Source organism: Lutra lutra, chromosome 4 (assembly GCF_902655055.1).
Source record: "Lutra lutra chromosome 4, mLutLut1.2, whole genome shotgun sequence".
Lineage (NCBI taxonomy): Eukaryota > Metazoa > Chordata > Mammalia > Carnivora > Mustelidae > Lutra > Lutra lutra.
The window spans coordinates 56,782,767-56,807,775 of NC_062281.1; the positions used below are offsets into that span (position 1 = coordinate 56,782,767).

General features: G+C 36.9%; 1 long non-coding RNA gene across 1 annotated transcript in view; it reads left to right on the top strand.

The window, feature by feature from the left end:
* Positions 1 to 25,009, top strand: part of LOC125098717 (uncharacterized) — a 139,290-nt gene that overhangs the window by 108,154 nt on the left and 6,127 nt on the right. Inside the window, exons 5-7 of the long non-coding RNA XR_007126927.1 lie at positions 3,667 to 3,729; positions 4,210 to 4,416; positions 4,849 to 4,955. This is a non-coding gene — a long non-coding RNA (uncharacterized LOC125098717). The remainder of the gene's footprint in view (positions 1 to 3,666; positions 3,730 to 4,209; positions 4,417 to 4,848; positions 4,956 to 25,009) is intronic.

Sequence of the window (25,009 nt, forward strand, 5' to 3'; positions counted from 1 at the left end):
ATTTTTTCAGACACATATAAAGTGTGACATAAAATTAGGTCAAATTCAGAAACCAGAATAGACCAGTAACAATAAAAAATGTGTTAGAAATTGTACATTATGCTTCTACAAAATGTCTCATTCTCCAGATCTACCCTAACCCCCATATTTAAAATTGTAGCCCACTTTCTCACTCCCTTTTTCTCGATCCCCTAGACTTTACCCTTTTTATTTTCTTCCATTATTTTTTATCAGCTTCTTACATACTATATTGCTTACTTCATTATTATACTAATTGTTCACTGTTTCCCTCACTAAAGTACAGTCTCAAAATCTCAAAGCTCTTTGTCTATATTGTACACTGATATATCCTAAGAGCCTAGGACACTTTTGAGTGTATAAGAAATACTCAAAAGTTTTTGCTCAATAAAAAAAAAGAAGAAGAAACATCAAAGACATTCCCATTAAAGTGGAAAAAAAATAAGAAGCATGCTACCTTACTATTATTACATATTACTCTGGAAGTTCTAGACAATTGAGACAAGATTAGAAAAATGTACATATATTAATCAACATAGCAATTCATATATATATTTACTAAGTAATTTAAAAATATAGTTAAATAGTTAAATTAATAGTTAATAAAACATTAATACAATAATAAAATAAATAAAATAAAATAATAAAACAATAAGTTAATAAAATTATAGTTAAATATAGTTAAATTATGTTTGCGATAGAAATAATAATACAAATAAACTACCAAATTATACCCAATATGAATAAAAATACAAAGCTTTGGTGAACTATAATATAAATATATATAAGTATATATATAAAATAAATATAAATATATAAAAATATAAATGAAAAAAGCTTTCAATAAAATGTTCAACTGTTTCTGGGTGAGAAGATAAAAACTGGTGAGAGTTTCACTTCTCTCTGAATTAATGTGAAGACATTAAATAAAACTTCAATTAAAATCACAGGATGATGTTTTATGAGAATTAGTAAGATAATTGTAAAATTCATTCAGAAGAGTAAATAATAGACATAATCTTGAATATAGAAAGCCCCTTAGTAGGTAAAGATACTAAGATTAAATTAAACCACCTGAAATCAAAGTGATTTAGATCATCTGAAATGGAAGGACATTCTGAGATTTAACATGCAGGTATAAACAAATAAAAAGACTCACGGGACAAACCAACCCTCAAAATGACTCTCACTTTGAAGTTCCTTCTAAGTAGCCATGTTCTCCACATAGCCCTTCTTTTAGAGGTGGCCATATTTAGAACTGCACGAGCTCACCACCACTTCCCGATTTGCTGGGTAAACTGAGGTTGTACTTTGAAACCAAGGTCAATCAATTCTTAGGCAAATCTGTGACTTATGTATGGCATGAGTATGGTGAAATCATGCATGAGGTCAAACAAATTCTCTCTCTTGATATACTGAACTACAAAATACTGAGTTAATGGAGGGCAATTTATGGTGACAACTGAAACTAATCAGATTCTGTGAAGAGAAGTAAGGACATAAAGTGAAAATTGTTCTGCATATTTAACATGAAGGGGCAGAAATCGAGAAATTGAAGAAGTCATGGGAAAGAGAAATGATATTTTGAGGAGGGGATGAGGAGGCTGGAAAATAGATAGTATCAGGAAATGAAATCAGAGAGCAGCAGGGCCACCATGAAAAAATAGCAAATGAGCCACGGGAGAGTGAAAAAGTACTCATTCATTAGAAATTCTTCTATTTCCAATTGAGGGATCAGTAAGCAATAGCCCATGAGCCAAATTCAACCTCTCTTCAATTTTTGTACTACTTACGAAGAAAGAATTATTTTGCAATTTTAAATGATTTAAAAATTTAAATAAGAATAATAATCATAAGTAAGAATTATATGAAATTCCAATTTCAGTTTCCATAAATGAAGTTATTAGAACATAGGCACCTGCATTTATTTGTGGATTGTATATGGATGTTTTTACGGTACGATGGCACAGTTGAATACTTGGGATAGACACTCTATGTGCTGATTACATCACAGTGCACCAATGTACTGCAAATGGATGGGATGCAGTTAAAACTCGCAAGCATTTTAAACCATGGTATGTGATAAGGACACCAAAATATTCAAAGTTTAAATATACAAAATCTCATAACAGAGCAGTATTAACAGATAAACATTTGTAGTTTGCAATTGATTTTGATGACAGAGAGCACTAACTCTGAATCATAGCTAAATGAAATGCTGTCCCCTCAGAAAGGAATTCCATTCTTCTCATTAGCTAACCATTATGACAAGCAATTTTATACAATTATTGTTAATTTTTAAATTTGGTACAAATTTGTTTTCCCTGTTATGTAAGTACCTAAATACTTTCAATTTTGACTTGTGTCTGCAAAACCTTAAATATTTTTCTTCAGGAAAACTTTGTGAATCTCTGATCTGAAGAATTCCCAGCTTGTTCTTTCTTTTTTTTTTTTTTTTAAAGATTTTATTTATTTATTTGACGGACAGAGATCACAAGTAGGCAGAGAGGCAGGCAGAGAGAGAGAGAGAGGAGGAAACAGGCTCCCCGCTGAGCAGAGAGCCCGATGTGGGGCTCGATCCCAGGACCCTGGGATCATGACCTGAGCCGAAGGCAGAGGCTTTAACCTGCTGAGCCACCCAGATGCCCCCCAGCTTATTTCAATGCACTTGTGTCTTCACGAGGTGTCTGTGGTGGTTAATTTTTTCTGTCAACTTGTTTGGGATGCCCAGTTAGCTGATTAAACATCATTTCTGGGTATGTCTGTGAGGATGTTTCCACCTTCCACCTTTGGTTTAATTTAGAGGGAAGTAACATATATTGGCTCTGTTTCTCTGGAGAACCCTGATTAATACAGGCTCCTCCTTCATTTGAGAGAAATTTAGAAATTTTTTTCTTCTTGAGAAAAATAAAAGGAGCAAATATAATAGTAGGGGGTGCCAAGAGTGTTGTTTAAAATGTTAAGATTTGAAGCAAAAGCAAAATTTATTAAATGAAATTAAATGGATAAGTTCATATTAAAAAGTTGTAGGTACTAATGAATACTGGTCAACACATTCCAACTTCCACAGAGCATAAACGGACTCTGAATGCTTTGGAGATAACCTTTGGTGTGTACTGTGTTCTTCCCTCCAAAACGCCTGTTTCCCCCACAAGGCACCATAACCAGTATCTCCAAGGGATTCTGCTCTAGAAGTCTCTTTCACCCTTGTCACTGTAGCATAGTGATGAGCAGCAGATAGAAAAACACATCTTGGGGCGCCTGGGTGGCTGAGTGGGTTAAGCCTCTGCCTTCAGCTCAGGTCATGGTCTCAGGGTCCTGGGATGAAGCCCTGCATCAGGCTCTCTGCTCAGCGGGGAGCCTGCTTCCTCCTCTCTCTCTGCCTGCCTCTCTGCCTACTTGTAATCTCTATCAAATAAATAAATAAATAAATAAATAAATAAAATCTTAAAAAAAAAAAGAAAAAAGAAAAACACGTCTTATAATTTGTTACCATGTCCTGCATGCCAGGCTTAACATCCCCTTTAAAGATGTAAATATTTTTGACAATTATATTTTCTTCTTTTGCATGCCTAGTGGAAACAGAGATTGATTTTCATGTTTTATTTGTCAGAAATTTCAATATGATCTTGTCTTCTATTTTTCTAGGTGATGTCTTCATCTTTCCTGATCAACTAAGAGACACTTTTCTTGTTTTTCTGCACAGTTATGGTTTGTAAAGTAATATCACATCATTTACTTCGAGGGATTTAGAATAGAGCCGGAAGACTAGCAGCTTGGACTCAAGTCTATCTTAAAATGGAAATTTGGGGGTAGTTTTTTTGCTCTTAAAATATATTAGTTTTCCCACCAGACTCCTATCTCTTCATTAAACATACAGTGCCCTTTATAGAGTTCCTACTATGTGCCAGACACTCTTTCAGTGGTTTAATGATTGATATTACAAGATATTAGAGATACAGGTGGATGGATAGATCAACAGATAGAGATATAGAAATACAGATATTATTAAATATTTCAGTAAGAGAGAATTAACAAAACAATATGGAATCACAGCATGAGGAATACCAAAATGTATATATGAGCAGTGTGAAGGGGGATATTAGGCACGGTACCTTCCCTAGACATTACTTTATATCTCTTGACACTTGGTCTTGGGTCAAGTATTCATCCAAATCATTTTATTTCCAGTTGAATCAGAATTCTGGAAGCACTGCCAAGTTTGGAAAGCTGCCATGACTTGAAGCTGTCAGAGTCGGTGATAAAGATTCTCTTGTAGCTGTGGCAGTGAAATCTGCTGCCATAGGGCATTCTCATATTTTCAGATGGTCATTCAAGACATTAAGTGAAGACCTTGGTGTTCAGTTTATCTGCTAAATAACCAGGCATCTTACAACTGTAAGTCACTTGTACTTTAATCGTCCCTGAGCTTTCTACAAAGTTTCTGGATCATTTTCCTTTTTCAGTTGATCCTCTATCCGCTTATGGCACTGGCTTTGTGTCAGTGTTATTTAACAGGTGACGTGCTGTCTAATGGACTATACTGCTTCCTACCATCTCATGTTATACACAGAGAGGCTGCCCAATTAATTCATAGTGATTCATTAAAAAAAATTGACTACTTGCCTGTCCATTTGGAAAACCCTTCTTATAAATAGTGTGAGGGTAGAAGTAAGGCAGAAATTGGATCCCCAGAAACTATTTTTTTCTCCCAAAATTTCTTTTCTAAATAGAAAGAAAACTTTAATAGTGACTCAGCTTTATCTTTATAGTTAGAATTGGGAAATAATCCTCACCTTTACCAGTCTGACAGCTATAATCAATTGCCAGGTACCTGTACTATGTATGGAAAGTTGGTATGTGCAGACCTACATGTCAGTGAAGGCCCAGAGAAACCACTTATTCATACCAGGAACAGGGGCACTCCAGGAAAGCTGGTGAGTGGCTATTTCCAATTCTAAGTCTCTTTTCATATAAAAACAATAATGATAGCACTAAATTAAGCATCCCAAGTCCCCGTGCTATAGTGCTGAATGGCAATGAAGCTGGATTCAGTGCCTGTGGAGTGATGGCATTCCCCAATCTCATTACTGGAAACTCTGCCTTGTCATTTAACATTTAGTGGAGCATGCAGGGTTGCAGGTGGAATTTTCTTTCAGTTTAAATACATGACTGTAACAGCAAATGGGAGTCCTCTTTATCTGTATGTGGATGGATAGAGATATTCATTTTTTTTGCATATAGTGGACTAAGTACCTGTTTTATGCCAACATGATGTCATTTGCTAAGGGACACAAAAGAAGTGTCATTCATGATCCCAAGAGTAGAGAAGTGAACATTGAAATCTTCCATTTTATCTAAAGTTTCCCCTAGTCTAACTTCTTGGTGAGCAGTGATAATAATAGGTGCCATTTTTGGATCACTTTCCATGTTCCAGGCATGATGGTAAGCATCTTCGAAAACCAGAGCATTGATCACATTATTATTTTGAAAAAAAATATATAATTTTACACATTCAAGATCTGAGTCTTGGGGAGGTTAAGGTCTTGTCCAAAGTAAGTCAGCCAGTGAGTGAAGTAATACCATGGTAAGTAAAGTGACTGAGCCACGTCCTCAACTCAGGTTTGTTTTACTCCGAAGTCACTTGTTTTAACTTCTGTATGCCTCTAAAGTCCTAAATTAAAACTGAAGTCCCTGCATCTTCAAAGTAAAGCATAAGCTGAAAGCAAGGAGGGTAAAAGGTCTATTAAAAACACCATAATTCCAGCCTCTACATCAGAGGTCGAAGAGACCTAGTTGATTACTCTCTCCCATTCTTCACATATAAATCTTTTTTCAAGTGCTCTTCCTCTTTGTCCCAACTGTTGCTGTCGTATTACAACAGCATCTTGACTTGTTTCTCTGCCTCAGATTTTGTCCCCTACACTATCCTCTGAATTATCACATACTGATCAATCCAATACACAAATCTGACCATGTCACCCTCATGTGGAGAATACATGATTGGCCTTCCATCATCTGATCCGGGGTCCTGCCTACAGCATGCGGTTTAGCCTGTATACTTCATCTCCTGCCACCCTCCTCTTCCCACCAGAATCCCTGGTGGTACAAGGACATGTAGATTGTTCTGCGCACATCATTCTGTTCAGTACATCTTTCCCTTCAAACATGTGCTTCCTTTCTTCTGAGATGTTTGAGGACCTCCATGTATTTCTAATATACCTGGCACACATCTCTATCTTGGCACTTCCCATGTGAGATTAAATAGATCTATTTTCGTGGGGGGTTTTCTTTCCCAGAAAACTGGACTTCTTTAGTGCTGATGCCATGTCTTTTTCATATTTGAATCTTCAGTGCCTTGTCAAAGGTCCAATAATACATGTGTGTTAAACAGAAGTAAAGCAAACCGACAGCAAAACTAACCAACCAACCTATAAAAAATGGAAACAAAGATATTCCTAATTTTTCTAGTAGAACATAGGAACTTCCTTGATAGATAAATTTGGTGAGAAATCAAACCATCTGGGTTTACCACATCTTTGCACTTACTTGTCATGTGATCTCTGACCAACCACATAATTATCTGAAGTGAATCTCAATTTCTTAATTCGTTAAATAGTTAATTCATTAAACAGTTGCATGGGTTCATCCATGGATGTCTTTTCCAGGCATAAATTTTATGGCTACCATTCTAACTACCCTGAACACCCGAAATGACCTTTCAGGAGATATAATTATCTAGAGGCCATATATATGAATCAATATAGGATCTACACATAAAGAAAAAGCAAAATATAATAAAAATTCTGTTTTGTAGGCAGAGAGTCCTCCCCTGACCCAATAATTTGCCCTAAAATGACATACCACTGGTTAGAAAGAAATAAGTAAGAAAATGGGGGTAGAAAATTGCAGTGCAGAACCCTAGCCAGAAAACAGATCCTGAACATTGGGGCTCTATCATAGTCTTAGTGCATTTTTAATGTCTTATCTCAGTTAAATAACAAAAATTCAACTAAGGAAATTTAAAGATCAAATTGGGTTCATTCAATGATTCATGAATCGAGCAGCATTGCATCTAGCAAAGAGAAAGGAGCTCCACTGAACTGTAAAAAGAGAACATATTTTTTAAAGATTTTATTTATTTATTTGACAGAGATCACAAGTAGGCAGAGGCAGGCGGTGGAGGGGAGCAGGTTCCCCGCTGAGCAGAGAGCCCAATGAGGGGCTTGATCCCAGGACCCTGAAATCATGACCTGAGTCGAAGACAGAGGCTTAACCCACTGAGCCACCCAGGCGCCCCGAAAGAGAACATTTTTAAAGGCAGAAAAGGGATTGGAAAAGGAAATTGTAAGCAAAGAAGGCATTGTTTCAGGCAAGGTCCTCTTCCTAAGGGGAATGTAAGGGATCTGTTGGGTGGGTTATCTCTGTCATGCTGACCAAGCAATTCCATGTTGACTGGTTAAAGGTTATATTCCTGGGGGGTTGAAACTGGTGAAGTATTAAGTCTTGGTTTGCTGTCATGGGGTGGAGCATAAGTGACTCCATTTTGGATCTGCTGTCTCCTTTTTAATGTCTTACTGTACATGAAAAGCAGCCATATAGTCCTGTGTTCTACCTTTCTACCTAATGAGCCAATCAAATGCTTACGGGGCTGAAGATTCAGGAGCAACTACCCTTGGCTCCGAGAAGCTCTGCGTCTTCAGTGAAACAATGTTTAACTTGAGAAACAATATTAGCTATGGCACTGGACTCCACATGAAAAGACCCCTCATTAGTGTGGCTGGGCTCTTGGTTTTTCTGGGGCTGGCACAGCATTAATCTCTTTACCTATAACATACTCAAGTTACTGGTGTTGGAAAGCTGTCCAAGCAGTTTACAAAAATAGCCCGTGAGAGTCATACATACCGTATTTCCGTCAACTGCTTCTATTTAGCAGTCAAAATTGTAGTTGTAGAATCGGGGGACTTTCGGGGTCTGTTGAACAAAGGGAAATAAAAATACATTGTCAGTTTTTACATTGTTAAAGGTTTAAGGCTTCAGTAAAGTGGGATTTGGTCACAGTCAGCTGGCTTCTGGAACTAGAATCCTTTTGACGTTATTAAGAATCAATTAAGCACTGTTCCCCTGGGTATTGCCTTGGCCCCTTGGCAATTTATCCAGGGTTTGTACCTTCTGAGTTTCTTCGTAGGTGTAGTACAAATGGGTCTGATTTAGATCAAGGATAGTTTTAAAACTAATGAGTGGATCTCAGGGACAGACTCATGAAAAGCTTTACAAGACATTTTCTCAACTGTCCTCTCTGCATGTGCCCAACTTTAAAGCATTTAGCAGTTTCCACCGACCTTCTTTAGAACAAAGTGACAAAAATTAAGGACCATATTTATTAAAGACCCAATAAAGATTACACTACATTATAAAAGTCTGACTAAAAATGCACAATTTATGGTAGCATTGAGACTTAAATCTGTCTCCAGCAAAGGAGACAGTTGGTTTTGCTCGAAGAAATTATCAAAGTCATAATTAAAAAATCCGTTGTTGAGGGATGTGTTAAAAGCAGATCATGGGTCTCAGCTTGTAGTGAATTTATTTTGAACCTCCTGAAGCAGACACTGCAAATTTTTACATTCTAATGAGTGAACTAAAAACATATATTTCAAAGGAAATAGCACTCATAAATTACATTTATGACACATGAGGTTGCTGACTGCTGTGCAGGGAGCACAGAGTAATGGTGCTAATATGCACTCTAGCTTGATTTTCTCAGTTCCCAACATGCTCTCATTCCACACTACAAATCTTTAAATGGCAGTTATATTTTAATTAATGTGATTATGTGCTGCCATTAGCAAACCCTCCCCCAGCACATTTCTCCTGCCAGGCCCATGAATGCCAGTAAACCATTAACATAAAAGGGCTGTTTGCTTATTAAATTCATCTACACAAATAGGCAAGGGTTGCAATTGTTGATTTGCCACTGAAAGAACAGAATGAGAAGGAGTAGCTCCGTGCCTGGCAGTTGCAATTATCTCATGTAATTAAGTCTAATTTATAAAGCCCCCCTCAAATGAGAAAGTAACAATTTTTGTTAATTAACAAGAGCATTTGTAAAGCTCGTTAACTCCATCATTCACAGTCCGCCTGGAAAAATGGGAACATATGGCTATTAGGATGGGACATGTTGCATATGTGTATTTGTGCATTAATCTGTTTGGAAGGTCTAATGATTGAAATGGGAGCTAGAAATGGATGTTATATTACTGAGGAAAGAAGATCTACTGTTTTCATTTATCTTTACAGCAATGTGAGTGCTTTGTCATTATCTTCTGCATACGGTTTCATTATTCTGATACAGCACTCTACATTGCCTCATACCCTCATGCCCATAAGCCTGCAGGGCACAAGAGCACTTATCTTTCCTGATGACTGTTGAATCATTTAAAACAAGTTATTAGTGAAACAATTAAAATGATATTGGTTCACAATTGTATTTATAGCTGGCAGGCATAATGGAACGTTCTGAATAGCAGTCGGGGGTTCTCAGAATGGATGGAAAATGCTGTTAATCAGAGACAAGAGAAACCTCTAAAGAAAACCTAAATTGCAAGAGCACATTAATTGTATCGGAACATTTCATTTAATTGAGAACAAAGGGAAGGTAAAAATCATATTATCAATGTTTTATGAACATGAAGAAATAAGAAAATTACTATGTCATTTGTCACATATCTTCTACTGGAAGTGAAAATTAAAAAGGCAGTGTTTAACTTTAAACAGAGCAGACCACATGTATCATGTTGTTGCACATTTTTAAAGGGAGCACCAAAATAAAACGTAACGAGCAAGTTAATAAACTGAGAAATACAGAGAAAGACGTTGGGCAGAACACCCCCCCCCACACAAGAAAAGATGCCGGTGAAGCGTAGAGATTGTTAAAAGGCGATAAAAGACAATAAAGGTCGTCCCTGTTCTGTTCCATTCATAATTCTGAAGAAATTACTGTGATCAGAGGATCTGCACGAAGTATATAAATATATTATTTCATTCTTGCCTTTCGTGGTGGAAGTCACCAGAATCGATCAGAGACGATGACAACATATAGGTAGGTGAATAGCGAACTTCTCTTCTCACATAAACCAATTCATTTTAAACATGCCTTGACTGGCATTGTGGATGGGAACAGTCAATCACACCACACGGCTTGCGCACGGTGTGCTCATATGCTTGAAGGAAGCAGCAGTGGAAGAGTGGAGTTGGGGTAGATAACAGTGAGAATGAGCGTGGTTGGAATAAACAAAGCCCAGATTACAGTTTTCCTCAACACATTTGAGAATTTTGATTTCTTTGGTGAAAGGCACGTTCCTTAAGTCAGTAAGGTAGTCTCCAGTTCAAATGAGTTCATTTGTAGGTTGTATTCCAAATTAGGTAGTTTGATTGTTAACAACAACATAAGAATCTTTCCTGGTCTGAACACAAATATACAAAGTTCATATAGATAGGTAAATACAGTACTAACTATGGACCTATCTACCGAGACTCCAAGATGGCTGTTGTGTGGATAAGCAACCATGGATAAGGAATAGAAAATAAGCTTTTATATACAAGAAGAACTTAAAGTGAATATTAAAAGAGTGAGTTGAGTTTTTAAATGAGGAAACATTTTATTGACAGGGAAGACCTGAACTTGTTAAAGTGATTACATCACAAAACCATAATTTAGAGTGCTCGCTTCGGCAGCACATATACAAAACCATAATTTAGGGAGACAAGCAGGATTGTGGATCTTAAGAAATACATTATGATAGTAACAACGAATACCTATTGAGTTCTTACTGCATACCAAATATTGTTCTAAATTCATGAACTGATTTTTAAAAATTACATAACAGGGCGCCTGGGTGGCTCAGTGGGTTAAGCCGCTGCCTTCGGCTCAGGTCATGATCTCAGGTCCTGGGATCGAGGCCCGCATCGGGCTCTTTGCTCAGCAGGGAGCCTGCTTCTCTCTCTCTCTCTCTCTCTGCCTGCCTCTCTGTCTACTTGTGATCTCTCTCTGTCAAATAAATGAGTAAAATCTTTAAAAACAAAATTACATAACATTCTTTGAAGTGACTCTCGAACTTGGAATATCCTCATTTTACAGATGAGGACATTCAGGTACAGAAAGTTGATGTAATTTGCTGGATGACACATGGCTAGTCTCTGTAAGAAATCCTTTGTCAATTGATTAGACAGGTTGTAATCCATTCAACTGAATATTTGAACTTCTATATTGTTTCTACTCACATGTCCTCTTCCTCTGAGAAAAAAATTGAAAACATTCCTATGAAGATTTCCCCATATTTGTTTTTCCAGTTCTGAAATCACAGGCCAAATATAAATATATTAACTTTGATAAAGATGGAATAATTTGGGGTCTCAGATCAAAAAACAGTCAAAATAGCATTTTTCTGACTGCCTTTTTCTGTCTGCTGACTTGCAGAGTGAGGTAGTGTCCCTTGGGGGGTATTGGGAGAGATGATGAAGTATAGAACTCAAATGTCCCTTAGTTTTTTTCTCCTATGGATTTCTTCAATTTCCACACCCTCATCCCGGTATATAGAGCGGCCAGGTCCCTTTGTACCATTCCAGTTTGTGGGGAAAAGGACAAAAGCATGACCAGCTCTATGGAACTACCTTGTTTTCCTACAGTAGATTTGAACTGGTTTAAATTTATTACTATTGCAAGTCCCCTGATGGCATTATGTATACACTAGAGTTATTGTTTGCCTGAGTATTTTTAAACTGCAACATATTGTACCAATTAATAAAGAATTGATAGTATAGGAAATAATTAATAATTTTGCCCTAAAAACATATAGAAAAGGAAAGTCTAATTCTTAGTTTTTTTTTAGTTTTCAATAACGATCCCAGTGCATTTTTTAATTTTATACACAAGAATGTAGGAAAACTATTTCATACACTTCATGTAAATCCACGATGACAGAATAAACCTTAAAGACCATCTTTATAAAACCTATGTAAGAAAACAAAACCGAATATGAAATTATGACCAGCCTATTCATTTTGCAAGTTTATCTTATTTTGAAATTCTGGGACCCAGGGCTTGATGAAGAAAGTCAAATTAGTTATACCCAAGTTTCTTACCTATGTGTACCATCCCATTACATTCATTTTACTAAAAAAAAAAAAAAGTATATATATATATATATATATATATATATATATAGTCTTTTTAGGGAAGGCAATCTCAAATTACAAAGAATCATTACAAAAGACTTAATGAGACAAAGCCAGTGTGAAGTTTAGAGACTGAAGGAAAGGAAGGACTAGTTTTGCCTGTTTGTTTTGTTAATCATAATATTTATGGTGAAACAAACAACAAGATATAAATTTAGCTAAAACTGTTGACTAACAAAAGTAGTGAAAACTCTCAATACACGTGTTGTTTAACACTAAAATCTGTTATCCTCAGAGCTTGTTAAATTTCTTAGTCTTAGAATTTTAGTAAAAGTGTAAAATTACTTGTATAGTCTCTTATGAATCCCATAAGAGTAAATTAAATGAAGGAGACCTCCCCTACTCTGAAGAGTTTAGGAAATATTTATTAAACTCTACATATAAAAGAGTCATCAGATAAAATGGGGTTAATTCAAATGCATAGTTCAGCACCTACTGGCACATTAAAATTTCCCTAAATATTATGACCTATTGCAGCTTCAAATACATTTTAACTGCTAAAATCCTATCATTGTAATTGCTCCGTCACTGGACAGAAGTTTTTAACATCAAAAGGTAAAATCATATGCCATTGATATTCTCACTGTATAAAGAACAACTTAGACAAAATGATTAATACAAAAATAATAGCCACAGACAGACATTTCTCTTCTATATAATCAAACTCAGTATTTTGGTTTAATGGGAAAATGTAGCCAGTGTTAGAGATGGGGGAAAACATATTCCTGCTTTGTGATAATGTCATAAACATGTGACATGCAAAATTTATGGCAAAACTACCTTCAACTCTTCTGTACCCACAAGTATACCCATATACACATACAGTTACTATAAAACTTAATTTCAGAATAATTCAAAGTTTAGTAAAAAGTATATTTCTCAAGATAGTTAATCAACATAAGCTGAATTCATCATTGCCCTCCAGCATATTTTCAGCTAGTGGCGCTGTGTGCTGAGGACTAAATTCTGGTTAACACAATGTCTTAATGGAGTTTACACTGGCTGCATTCTGCTTCCCAGACTTGCCATACTCAAGACCCCTGGGATCCAGGGGCCGGAACTAGATAATAAAAATAGAACAATGTGAATAATTTTTCATATTATCTTTCCTTTAAGCATCCCTAACTTTTTGTGGTTAAATATTTCTCAGTAAAACATTATCCAAATTCTCCCAGACAGATTGTTTCTCACCTTCTAGGGCTGTTTTAGAGCAGGTCATGTGCTGAGTTTTAGGTCCTTCTAGTTCAGAATTACTGAATAAGGAGTGGAGAGAGAAAAGAAGACTTAACTTTCTTAGTAGTAAGTTTTATTCGCCTTATTTAGGGAGATAGGGAAGAGCAAAGGGTGGGAAGCTGAAGTAGAGTTGAGTCTGAAGCCAGAAGTGCAGTACTCTCTTATTTTGCCCAATCCCAAAATTCCGGAATATTTATCTGGCTTCTCCATGGCAAAACAAAAAGCAAAACAAAACAAAACACCAAAACCAAAAACAAACAAACAAATGAGGAAGTCAGGAAAATTATTGTTTGGTTATACTAGTAAAAGGTCTTTTCTAATTGATAATGGAACTCAGTGAGGTTTCATAATGAGTCCACTTCAATTAAATTTATGTTTTCTTCAGTCATGTGAAAGCGATGTCAGACTCTGTTCTCTGTTTTGAGAAAAGTCTTTCAAGTTTCTTTGGCATGTTCACATGCTCCCAGAGCGGTTGGTTACCAAGTGGAACATTCTCTTTGGCAAAACTCCCTGAATGCCTTTGTTTGACTAACTTCAAACATCATTTTCTAATTGCATTTAATCTAATTACACCACATCTCATGTTCCTGTAATTGTTGGTCACTACCTAAAGTGAGCTCTCCAGTTACTACTGCCTCCTTTTTTCTTTCCCATGCCCTTTGTTTCTTTGCTTCATTTCTCCCTGCTTCTGCTTTCCTCTCTCTCAAACCTTCACAGGGAATGTTCTGAAGCTTTATACAATACAAAACACTCCCATACTCATTCTTAACTAGGCATTTATCACAGGATCCAAAGGTGGGAGAGGCATTCTGCCATTTCCTCTTTGCCAGTTTCAGACCACACACTATATCCCATGTGCCAACCTTCCCAGTGTATTACCTGCCTTCCCTCATGGCAACCATCTTTTATTTTCCTGGTGACTAGTTCGTAGTTAAGGATTTGAATTGCTTTTTTCAATACCCAGGCACCATGTTCTGTGACAATACTCTTCATGTAGGTTATCCATCCAACTGTCCACATTCATGGCTCTTCACATTGGATCTCTCCTGCTAACCACACCCACCCATCTACCCATCCACCCATGTACTCACAGATGCACAGATTACACACAGAGTTAAGCTATCACTTTCCATTAGGATGTCATGGATTTGTCATCTAGAAATGCATTCAGATCAAAAACCTTTAACTCTAATTCCTTAATCTTTATCCAAAGTTACTTAATCATTCTGACTTTCTTACCTTCTCCCTTACATGTGACTTTAATGATCTCCATTTTCCATTAATCTTCCCTATAACTTCTTGGTCTACGCAAAGTGTGCTAGAAGGTTGTATGACTATGCAGAGGTCATCAGTGATTTCCATAAAAGCTTAACACATCTTTTAAAAAAATATTTTATTTATTTATTTGACAGACAGAGATCACAAGTAGGCAGAGAGGCAGGCAGAGAGAGAGAGGGGGGTAAGCAAGATTCCTACTGAGCAGAGAGCCCAATGCAGGACTTTATCCCAGCACCCTGGAATCATGACCTGAGCTGAAGGCACAGACTGTGACCCACTGAGCCACCCATGTGCTCCAAATCTTAACACATCTTTATGCAACTTCCTTGCTCTTATTCCCAGCCCTATGCATGTTTGGGTTTGTCCCTGGTGCAAACACATGGGAAGTGTACACCTATCAACCCCACACTTCTCCAACATCCCTTCTTCTGCTCGTCAGTTGTAAAACCCTTTTCTAGATCAAGTATCCAGTCACCCTTTCCATCTCTTGTACCTGTGCTGCTGAGTGAGCTGTTAGAAAGAGCTTTGAAGACTGCTGTCCTACATGTTCACATTTCCTAATTTTCTACCTGCTCATTTAATTCTATTTAACACTTAACCCTGTTAATGTATTATAACAACTTTTTTTTTTTTTTAAGGAAATAAAGTCACTCAGGTATTGACTCAAAAATGTCTGTCTCTCAGGGTACATTCTTAACTCTGCCCTCCAGTGTTGGAGGGCAGGATGCTCTCTTTCCTGTGTAAAACTAGGCCTTCTTGCTTCCCTACTATTCCATCTTCAGCAAGAACAGGGTTACTTTGCTGTCCTCTCTGTATTATCTTCTACTCATCTGTTATACACACACCCCTGTCAAATCGATTTTCCTAAAACACAAGTCTTATCCTGTCACCACTCTCCTAAAGTCCTCTCCAACAGCTCTCTGTTGCTCTTAGACTGAAGTCTAAATATTTCAACTTCACTTTCAAGACTCTGTGCTACTTGATTCCAGATGTCTCATCTCTTACATATTGACCCTTGCAGTGGCTTCCTCCTGCCTTAGACGTTTATGTGGAATCTTTTGTCTAGAGCACCCTCCCTATCATCTACCCATTTCTTTACTTGATAACCCACCACTCTACCCTCCGGTGATCCAGTCCACTTTCACACTGACCTCAGGTTTCATTTAAACCTTCAGATTTCAAATTGGACTTCTACTTTCTCTAAGAAGACATCTCTGAATCTCCAGATTTGGATTCGGAGACATGCTTCCTTGAAATCCCTAACCTAGACTTTATCACAGTGCGTTTTGATTTTTTTTTTTTTTCTCACTTGTCTATGCTTCTCACTAGGCAGTAAGCACTATAAGGTCAAGTACAACATCCATCTTTTTCACTGACTCTTCTTAGAGTCCAAGTGTTACAATCTGAAACATTAATATTTTATGAACTGAATAGCAATAGAATTGGTAAGATTATAGATCTAAGAGCATATGTAGATGAGCAATTGAAATCCAGAAGGACTCACAAAAACATACAATTTGATTTACAAAGACAACCAGGAATGATAAGCCTGTGATCTGAAAAAAGTTGTCATTTAGAAATTTCTCCCCTCCCCCCAAGGTAAACAACAAACAAAAGACTTCAAGAATCAAGGCAAATGTTTCCAAAATTCCTTATTCCTTTGGAATCACTTACTGGTTTACTTGAAGAGAAAGCAAATAATGCTCACATTAAGAAGACAACATATGCTTCCACAACATTATCACAGCCTGACATCAAGTTTCAGGACCAGTTGAGGGTTTTCTAAAGAAAATATTCTTAGTGTCTGTAGATGACCAGATGCATCAGAGGATTTATAGTACCTATAGGCTGTGTAAGAATTCAGAAGCATGTGTAAGAATTCAGAACGGAGATATTTACAAGTATGGTTGGCCATAACAAATAAGTCCCTATTAATATTTTCTATACTGAGATACAAGGGAGATGGAAAATGTGTATTATTATTTTTTGAATGCTTGACTATGTTTGTTGACTGCACCATTGCACCCACACTAGTTGGAAACATTTTTCTTTTGTTTTTGTTCAATACCTTTATGTTGTTTGCATAAAGTGATGATTCTGTATTCTTTCTAACCATATATTTTACTTATTAAGTGCCAACTATACTAGACCCAAGGTCTGAGGAGAGAAGACATAAAGAGAAACTTGCTTTTGGACTGATTCTCTTAGACAGAATGAGCTAGCAATCTGTTAGAGGGTCCATGACTTTTTTCGCAACAAGAGTATCACAGGTAAAGGTAGTGTTCTCTTGAGGGTGTTTGAGAAACACCTTTTTAGTTGTATAGGTTGACTAGTGGTCACCAAAAGCCTTTATTTTACATCAAGTATTTTAGTTACCTGGTGCTTCTCAAACTACATTAGGACCACAGAGGCAGGATACAAACCTATCCTATCTGTCAATCTATCTATCATCTATCTATCTATCTATCTATCTATCTATCTATCTATCTAATCTATCTATCTATCAGGGTATAGAGTAAATGAAGCATTTTGGCATTATGTGCATTATCTGCCAGAAAACACACTAAAAGGATTGGGTTTATGAGGATTTCTATTTAAGTTCTGTAGAAAAAAAATCCTGAAAAACTTCCAATGTTTAGCAAATAATAAACTAAATATTTCAAAATGCGTAATTCCTCATAGCCCTTCTCTTTCATTTACTCTTTCCTATTTTCATTTAAGGAATATAAAATACTTGTATGTAATTTTTCATGCACATACATTCCTGCAGCAAACTTCCGGGTCCTATTTGTTTATAAAGTCATAAATATTTTGAGATTTTATTATTCTTACCATGTATCTTTTATGGCATAATCCTGACAGTTGGAGAGCTCATAATTTTTTTGTATTTATTAACATTTTTTCACTTCAGGTCAGGATTCAAAATTTTAAAAATCACCGTTTTTTTTTTTAATCATATGCTCAATTATTCTGATAGACTGTATTATTAGTAAAATTACCAAAAAAAAAAAAAAAGGCAACTTAGCTAGTGTGGGAACGGGGATCTGCAGTTTTTAATTCGATAGTAAAGCCCTAGATCAGGGTAATAATTATACCGCTGAAATTATGCCATGTGGTTGGCAGCCACAAGAAAACAATAACACACCCTAACTCATAGATAGCCCAGAATAGAATGTCCCTGACATCTGCATTTTAAGTGAAATGTATGGGCAAAGGCAGAGGTGTAAATACCAGAGTTGAAGCTTCTAGTAAGTTCTGTCTCTCCCCAAATTATTAGCATAAAACAAGGGAGTCAATCATCAGCCATTAGAGCACACTGTTAGTGGGAATGGAAATTCACCGATTGTCTTTCTGAAATGGCTCCTTCGTCCAGCATGACCCTTAAATCCATGGTTCTCCAAAATGTTGCTTCTGTGAGGCCCTAGGAATTTGAATTACTGGCTGAGTCATCAGGTCACAGAGACCTCAGATAGAAATTTCTGTTGTTTATTTAGGAAATGAGAGAGATTTGTTGAAATATGGAAATTACAGTCTGTCATTTGCAGGAAAGTCTCTTTGTTTTAGGCATTCTGAAGAAATAGGCAAGTGCTATAAACAACCTAACACTAAAAGTTTTTCAATGCCACAATTCAGAGAAATAATAAAATGTAATTGATAGGCTTAGAGATCATGAAGGGGCTCTTGTTTGCTGAGTGGTTTTTGCACTACAATGTTCTATTACTGAAATAATTTACTTTTTATATTGGGTGCTGATATTGGAATTTGTACATTTCTGGTATAAAATAACTTTAGGTATTTTAAAAATATTTCATGTTCAAGTAAAAACCAGAGGAGGAAGCTTTGGTGTTCCTAAACCATTCTGCATGTCTTATATTTCCTTCTGTTGGAAGAGTGCGCCACAATCATTCAAGGCACAAGGAAAGACATTTTGGGCTCAAATACTCTCAGGTAGCGGTGAGAACACACAGGCCAGCTGAAGGACTTCCCAGATCTGAGCGGTAGGTTGCACTTCTTGGCTGATGGATGCCAACACACCCAGCTCCCTAAATCAGCCCTACTTTAATATCCAGACCTTGCTGAAGGGATCGAGCTGATGTGAGCCTGAATCCAAGCCTGCCCCTGTTGGATTTCATTCAGCTGGAAAAACGAACATGTAACAGCCACTGGGAATAGGCTTTGCTTATGTGGGAAGTCCTCCCAGCCACTGCTTTAACTCCAGTGACCTTTTCTCCAACACTTAAGACTGAGAGGAACTTGAGCGATATGGGAGAGGGGGAAAAACAGTTTTCAGGATTGTGGTTGGCAGGGCTGCAAGCTACTGAGACCATACGAATTTTGCAATAAGAGGCCAACTCTGATTGCCGAGGCCTACTCCTTCTTTCTATATAGATAGTCTACTTAATGATACATGCATTCTTTCCTTTTTTTAAAGAATATTTCTGATCACGGTGGTATACCCGCTCACATGCCTTTCTCTCCCCTAAGTTAATGAGTTCTTCCAGCGCTTCAACTCCAGGAGACACAAGACCTCCCTGTCCTTTAAGATGCCTGTCTGTGACTGAACACTAGATGCTTACTTTTGGTTAGCTAATTGTCAGTCTGTAAACTTCCAACATTTCTCATTTTACCCATAGTGAAAAACAAAACCTCCATGGGAAGTTAGCACATACTTAGGAGAATGATTCGTTTCTTGCTTGTCAGCACTTTAGGAGGTGGGGTACAAACAAAGCTCTCCCTTTCACTGGAATTGAGTTCTTGTTTGGCTCCTGGCCCACTCTACAGACAACCAAACAGAGGCAAACACCCCACATCCCAGCACGCATCAGGGATATGGGAAGTCTGTAAGAGGAGACAAGAATATATTTCAGCCCCTCTCACAACTCTGGAATGTTCATTATTTTCAACTTTCCTGGCTGAGCATATATAAGCATCCGTTAAAGAGTATCCTGTATATTTAGCTCCCTTGAAAAGTCACTAGATAAAACTGAACATCACTTTTAGTAAAGCAAATACTTTTATTATTGTTTATACTGCAAACTAGAATTTGCAACACTTCAAAAATGTGAAAGCTGTGGCTGCTGTTTTCTTGGAAGGAAATTCTTTCTCAACCCTAATTTATGACAACATGACTTTGGATCGTTAGAGAGAATCGGGAATGACTTTAAATCCTGAGAGGAGGGCGCCTGGGTGGCTCAGTGGGTTGGGCCGCTGCCTTCGGCTCAGGTCATGATCTCAGGGTCCTGGGATCGAGTCCCACATCGGGCTCTCTGCTCGGCAGGGAGCCTGCTTCCCTCTCTCTCTCTGCCTGCCTCTCTGTCTACTTGTGATCTCTGTCTGTCAAATAAATAAATAAAATCTTAAAAAAAAAAAAAATCCTGAGAGGAAACGTTTCTCCAAAGGAGTTAGTTCTTCTGTCAGTTTGCTACAAGAATGGCTTCTAACGCTGCTTTGTAAGATTTGAAACATCTTTTTTTTTCTTTCTTTTTGTATAATGTTCCGAAGGAAACAGAGGTTTGCTTCCCTATGATTCAGTCTGATGTCTCTATTCGTGTGCATTTACCTTGCATTTAGTAGATAAAAATGGAATCCGTTGGTTCTAATTTAGTTCAGGTACAGATCGATTGCCAAGTTTATGAGAACAGTCTTGATACTACCGTAGGTGAAGCAGTCTCTGGTTAGAGTGTACACAATGTCTTGTGAGACACTTTTGTACAAGCGAGACACCTACTATTTGGTGTCGACCGAGTGCCACAGCTCTCATACGTGGTAGCTAATCAGTTACAAAGCGAATTGAATCCTCGTGCATTGCAGAAATATTTCACTGATGAAAACTCCCTAATCTCCAGAGCATGTTGGCCTTTGATATTCCTGAAACATAGCCACCTGTTAACCTCCAAGAGACGGGGTAATTTTTACTCATGTAGGGGAAAAAATAGCATCCTCTCAGCCAATCTAGTAATCGATGCTGGTAAATAAGCAAACGGGAAAATGAAAAGACTGGCTCAGAATATAAGATCCCCACGCTCTGTGTATAAATCCTTTGCAGATGTTGATGACTTGATTTATTTTCCCCATCAAAAACAATATCTTTCCTAAGGCAATATTCAAAGAGTTTTTAATGAGTGGACTGAGCTACGAGGATGACTTTAAAAAAATTAATGATTTTTTACCTTAGGTCCTCTTATGGGAAAACCTACATGAAACCAGATGAATGTTAGGTAAATACTCTTTACTAGAGGTAAGTGGAACTTAAAAGTGATAATGTCTTAATCGCCAACATTGCTGTCTTCCATAGAGCAGTGACGAGTTTCAGAGAGAATAACATTTCAGGATTAATGCTTTAAATTAACAACTCACAACTTGGTAGACTCCACTGCAATCTATCATGTTGAAGATAGGTGAAGTTTATATTCAGGGATACCTCTTACATTTCCTAGGATTTCTTGGCCTTATTAATTCAAATCTTACTCTCAATGCATGCATGCAGCCAAGATAATTATGAGAAGGCAAGATCAAAGCCAGCATATTATAGTCCTATTCCATTTTCTGCTGATGTGAGTGATCTGCTTCTCCTTTGATGTTGTATGCTTCTACAGCGAAAGTACAGAGGATAAAAATACTACACCATGTAATCTGGCATTTATCCCATGAGAGCAGAATTCCAAATTGTGACACATGTCAAGAAGTTAAAAAAAAAATAACTTAAAAGAGTCCTATGCTTTATAAAGTGACATACTCTGCATTTAAACACCATCGAACATCATTTTCCATTACAAATTTAGCCCCTGATATAAAATTCAAAGAATTTTTGTAACTTTAGTAGAAGAAAATAGTTACCATATTTACTAGCAATTACATTAAACGTGTGCCTGAGCCTTTAGTCCACCTAATGAGGGCAGTTGAGAGGAAGCAGACGCACAGCGTACACACACATATTTGTGTTTGTACATCCATTCCACGATTTGGAGTCAGTTAGCGTGTATTCTACACATATATCCAGCTGGTTTTCGTTTGCTATGAGTCTTCTATCACCTTAGGTCATGAGGTTGAGCAACTGGCAGATCTCTGAACTATTTGTTGTTGATCAGAGAAACAGAGTTCTCGGTCTAAAACATTATATTTGACTTAAATATTCTTCCTTACATTCTATTGGATGCTTAATGCTGCCAGTCTGATCGCACTGTTTCTTAGTTCACCTTTTAGTAATATGTTAAATGTGTGTGTGTGTGTGTGTGTGTGTGTGTACGTATGCACACACGTGTGTTTGGCTTACTTCTGTATACATGAACATAGAGACTGCAGTATTACTTCTAAATTATATTTCCTAGAAAATTAAATTGAATTCTTGCCCTTCTGGAGGAAAATAATATTTTCTGATCATTCCTAAGTTACTAGTTAATTCTAATCCATTCCATTTTGGACTCAGACCCTTTGAGCTATCGTGATCAGACATAAATGTTTTGTTAAGAAAATGGAAAATTGTTTTTTAGAGGTTGTCACCTCTAAAACACAGTGCCCAATACTGAGAAAACCAGTTTGATAGAATACAACTTAACATGCACAGTTCACTTCCAATCAAAATCAAAGCTAGTTTTCATTTTGAAAAATAATGGTTTTCATTTTTTCCATGAACTAAATATTCAGGGACTTCTGAATACCAGAATGATTGTAAGGTATGACAGTGTAAGAAGACCAAAACAAATATATAATTTGTTTATAATTCCTTGCTTCTAACTTCTCCATTATTAGGATGAACTTCTAATAATGTTGAATACAATAAAATAAAGATCATGAAGTACAGTTGAATATGTCATAAAGAAATACCTCTGGTGATCTTTAACGTTATAGAAAATGGTGGTGCTAGAACACTAAATATGAACATATGTTATGATGACTTTTGGAGACTGTAGACATGTAGCCTTGATATAGACCCCTGACAAAAATTTAAGGTACATTTTCAAAGAAATGTTTCTGAGACAATGTGAAATTAGGGGTAGGAGTCACATTTTGTCAATATGGGTTCAGTTAGAGCCAATTATGTTTGTGTAATCTTAATTCCTTTAGCTTGTGTGCTACAATAAGAGAATACCATTTTACTCCATTAATTACCTAGTTAATAAATTAAATTTTTAAAAAAAGATTTTATTTATTTACTTGACAGGGAGAGAGCAGAATCAGGTAGAGCAGTAGGCAGAGGCAGGGGGTAGCATGCTTCCCACTGAGCAGAGAGCCCAGTGTGGGGCTCAATCCCAGGACCCTGGGATCATGACCCTAGCCGAAGGCAGACACTTAACTGACTAAGCCACCCAGTTGCTCCACCATTAATCAATTTAATCTTGGTGTTTTGGGTTCATTGAATGTCAAGTAGGAAACATGAAGTCTTTCCTGCTATTCACTGGGATCTCCTCTTCCCTCACTGGTTACTTCTTTCCAGTTTCCTTTTCTAGATCTTCCTTTTCATTTTTCCTCACCTCCAAACACTGGATTTCTCAGATGTCAAGCATCTGAGTTCTTAATTTTCTATCTACATTCAATCCCCAGGTCTTCTCCCTTACTCCTATAGCTTTAAGTACCACCTAGATATTAAAGCCCACAAATTTCTACCCCTACCTGTTCCTCTGAATTAGAATCATATACCCAACTCCCTTCTCAGTCATCTCTCTTTGGCATCTATATTTTTCTATCATTTAACCCTATTGAGCCATCATTATGTTTTAGTCACTGTTCTAAAGGTTTAGATAAGAATGTCTTAACTAATTTAATCCTCATAATAACTTCATGAAGTCAATAACATTATTATTCTCAAATTATAGGTCAGAAATCTGGGATATAGTTATTTGCTCAAGTTTACATGGCAATATATAACTCAGATTTAACATGTCCCAAATATAACTACCGATTTCTTCTCTACTACTCATCCTTTGTCAGTTTCCCATGCCAATACACAGCACATCCATTCAAACTGTCAACTGTCACCATTAAGAATGCTTGTCCTTAAATATTATGCTCTAAATTAAAATGATAATATCCTTTGCTTAGTATATTTACTTTGGTTGCCTAATGTAAAAGATTCAATTTTCCTATCCCTTATTGTCACTAGAAGGTGTTGTTTTGTTTCCCTGGGCTCACAGCTGCCTAGAAGAAAGGCTGTAAATCCCCATCTCCCTTGTAAGTAGCCAGGGCCCTACGAAATGAAAGTAAATGAAAGTGTTGTGTGTGTTCATCATATGTGACTTGAAAAGGGATATATAAACCATTTGTGGAGCGGACATCTAAGTAAAAACAAATATTTGTTTTTTAATTCTTTCATAATAATACATTTGTAGCCCGGAGGTAGATGCCCAGGCCGATAATGCCTTACCTAGCCTTAATCACTTCCAAATGTACCCATGTTATGATATTCTTGCCAATAAAAGATGAGTCAAATGATTAATATGTGTCATTTCTAGTTCTCAGACTTGAAAAATTCCTCATGTGTCCTACTTTTTCCCCTTCACATGAGCTTCATGGTGGACATATCTTTGTTTCAAATTTGATGTGTAAACTAAGACTAGGAATGATGAGGAAAAAAAAGGTAGAAGGAATCTGTGTCCTTTTGAAGTGAAGAGCAGCCAGCTAAACTAACCTGGAATGGTGGATGTGGGGAAAACAAAACTATTTGTCCTGTATTTGTGGTTAAGATTTTTATCCTAAATAAGGCACGTTTTCTTATCGTTCATACTTCCAGCTGGAATGTGAATTTGGAATGTTAGAGCTTGAAGAGTCATGTTGGACAATGAGATAAAAGCTACATGTTAATGACATCATATCCAGATTCCTTTTAATCGCGGCTCATGCTCAGATTTTGTGTACGTGAAAGAGTGAAATGGTGGCTTTATTTGATCAACTTCTATTTTGGCTGTCCATCGCTTGAGCTGAATGTAATTCTAATGAATTAACTGGGTTGTATTTCCTACTAAGTGGATTATTTGCATTCTGTCAATTAGTATCGAGCTAATTCGGAAGCAATTCTGCTCTGGCTAAGAGAGTTGCTTGCAGTCTGGATATCAGCACATTCTTTATTTATTATCTAAGAGAACATGGTTCTTCTTCAGGCAGTCCTTCTTCATGAGCTATTATGTCACAGGTACAAATGAGTGGGTATTGTTATAAACCTGAGATACAGGAGTTTTCATTACAAAGTTTCCATTTATCTTGTTTGAAGAGTTGCCCATTTCTTTCCTGTGATATCCCTAGAAGATAAATT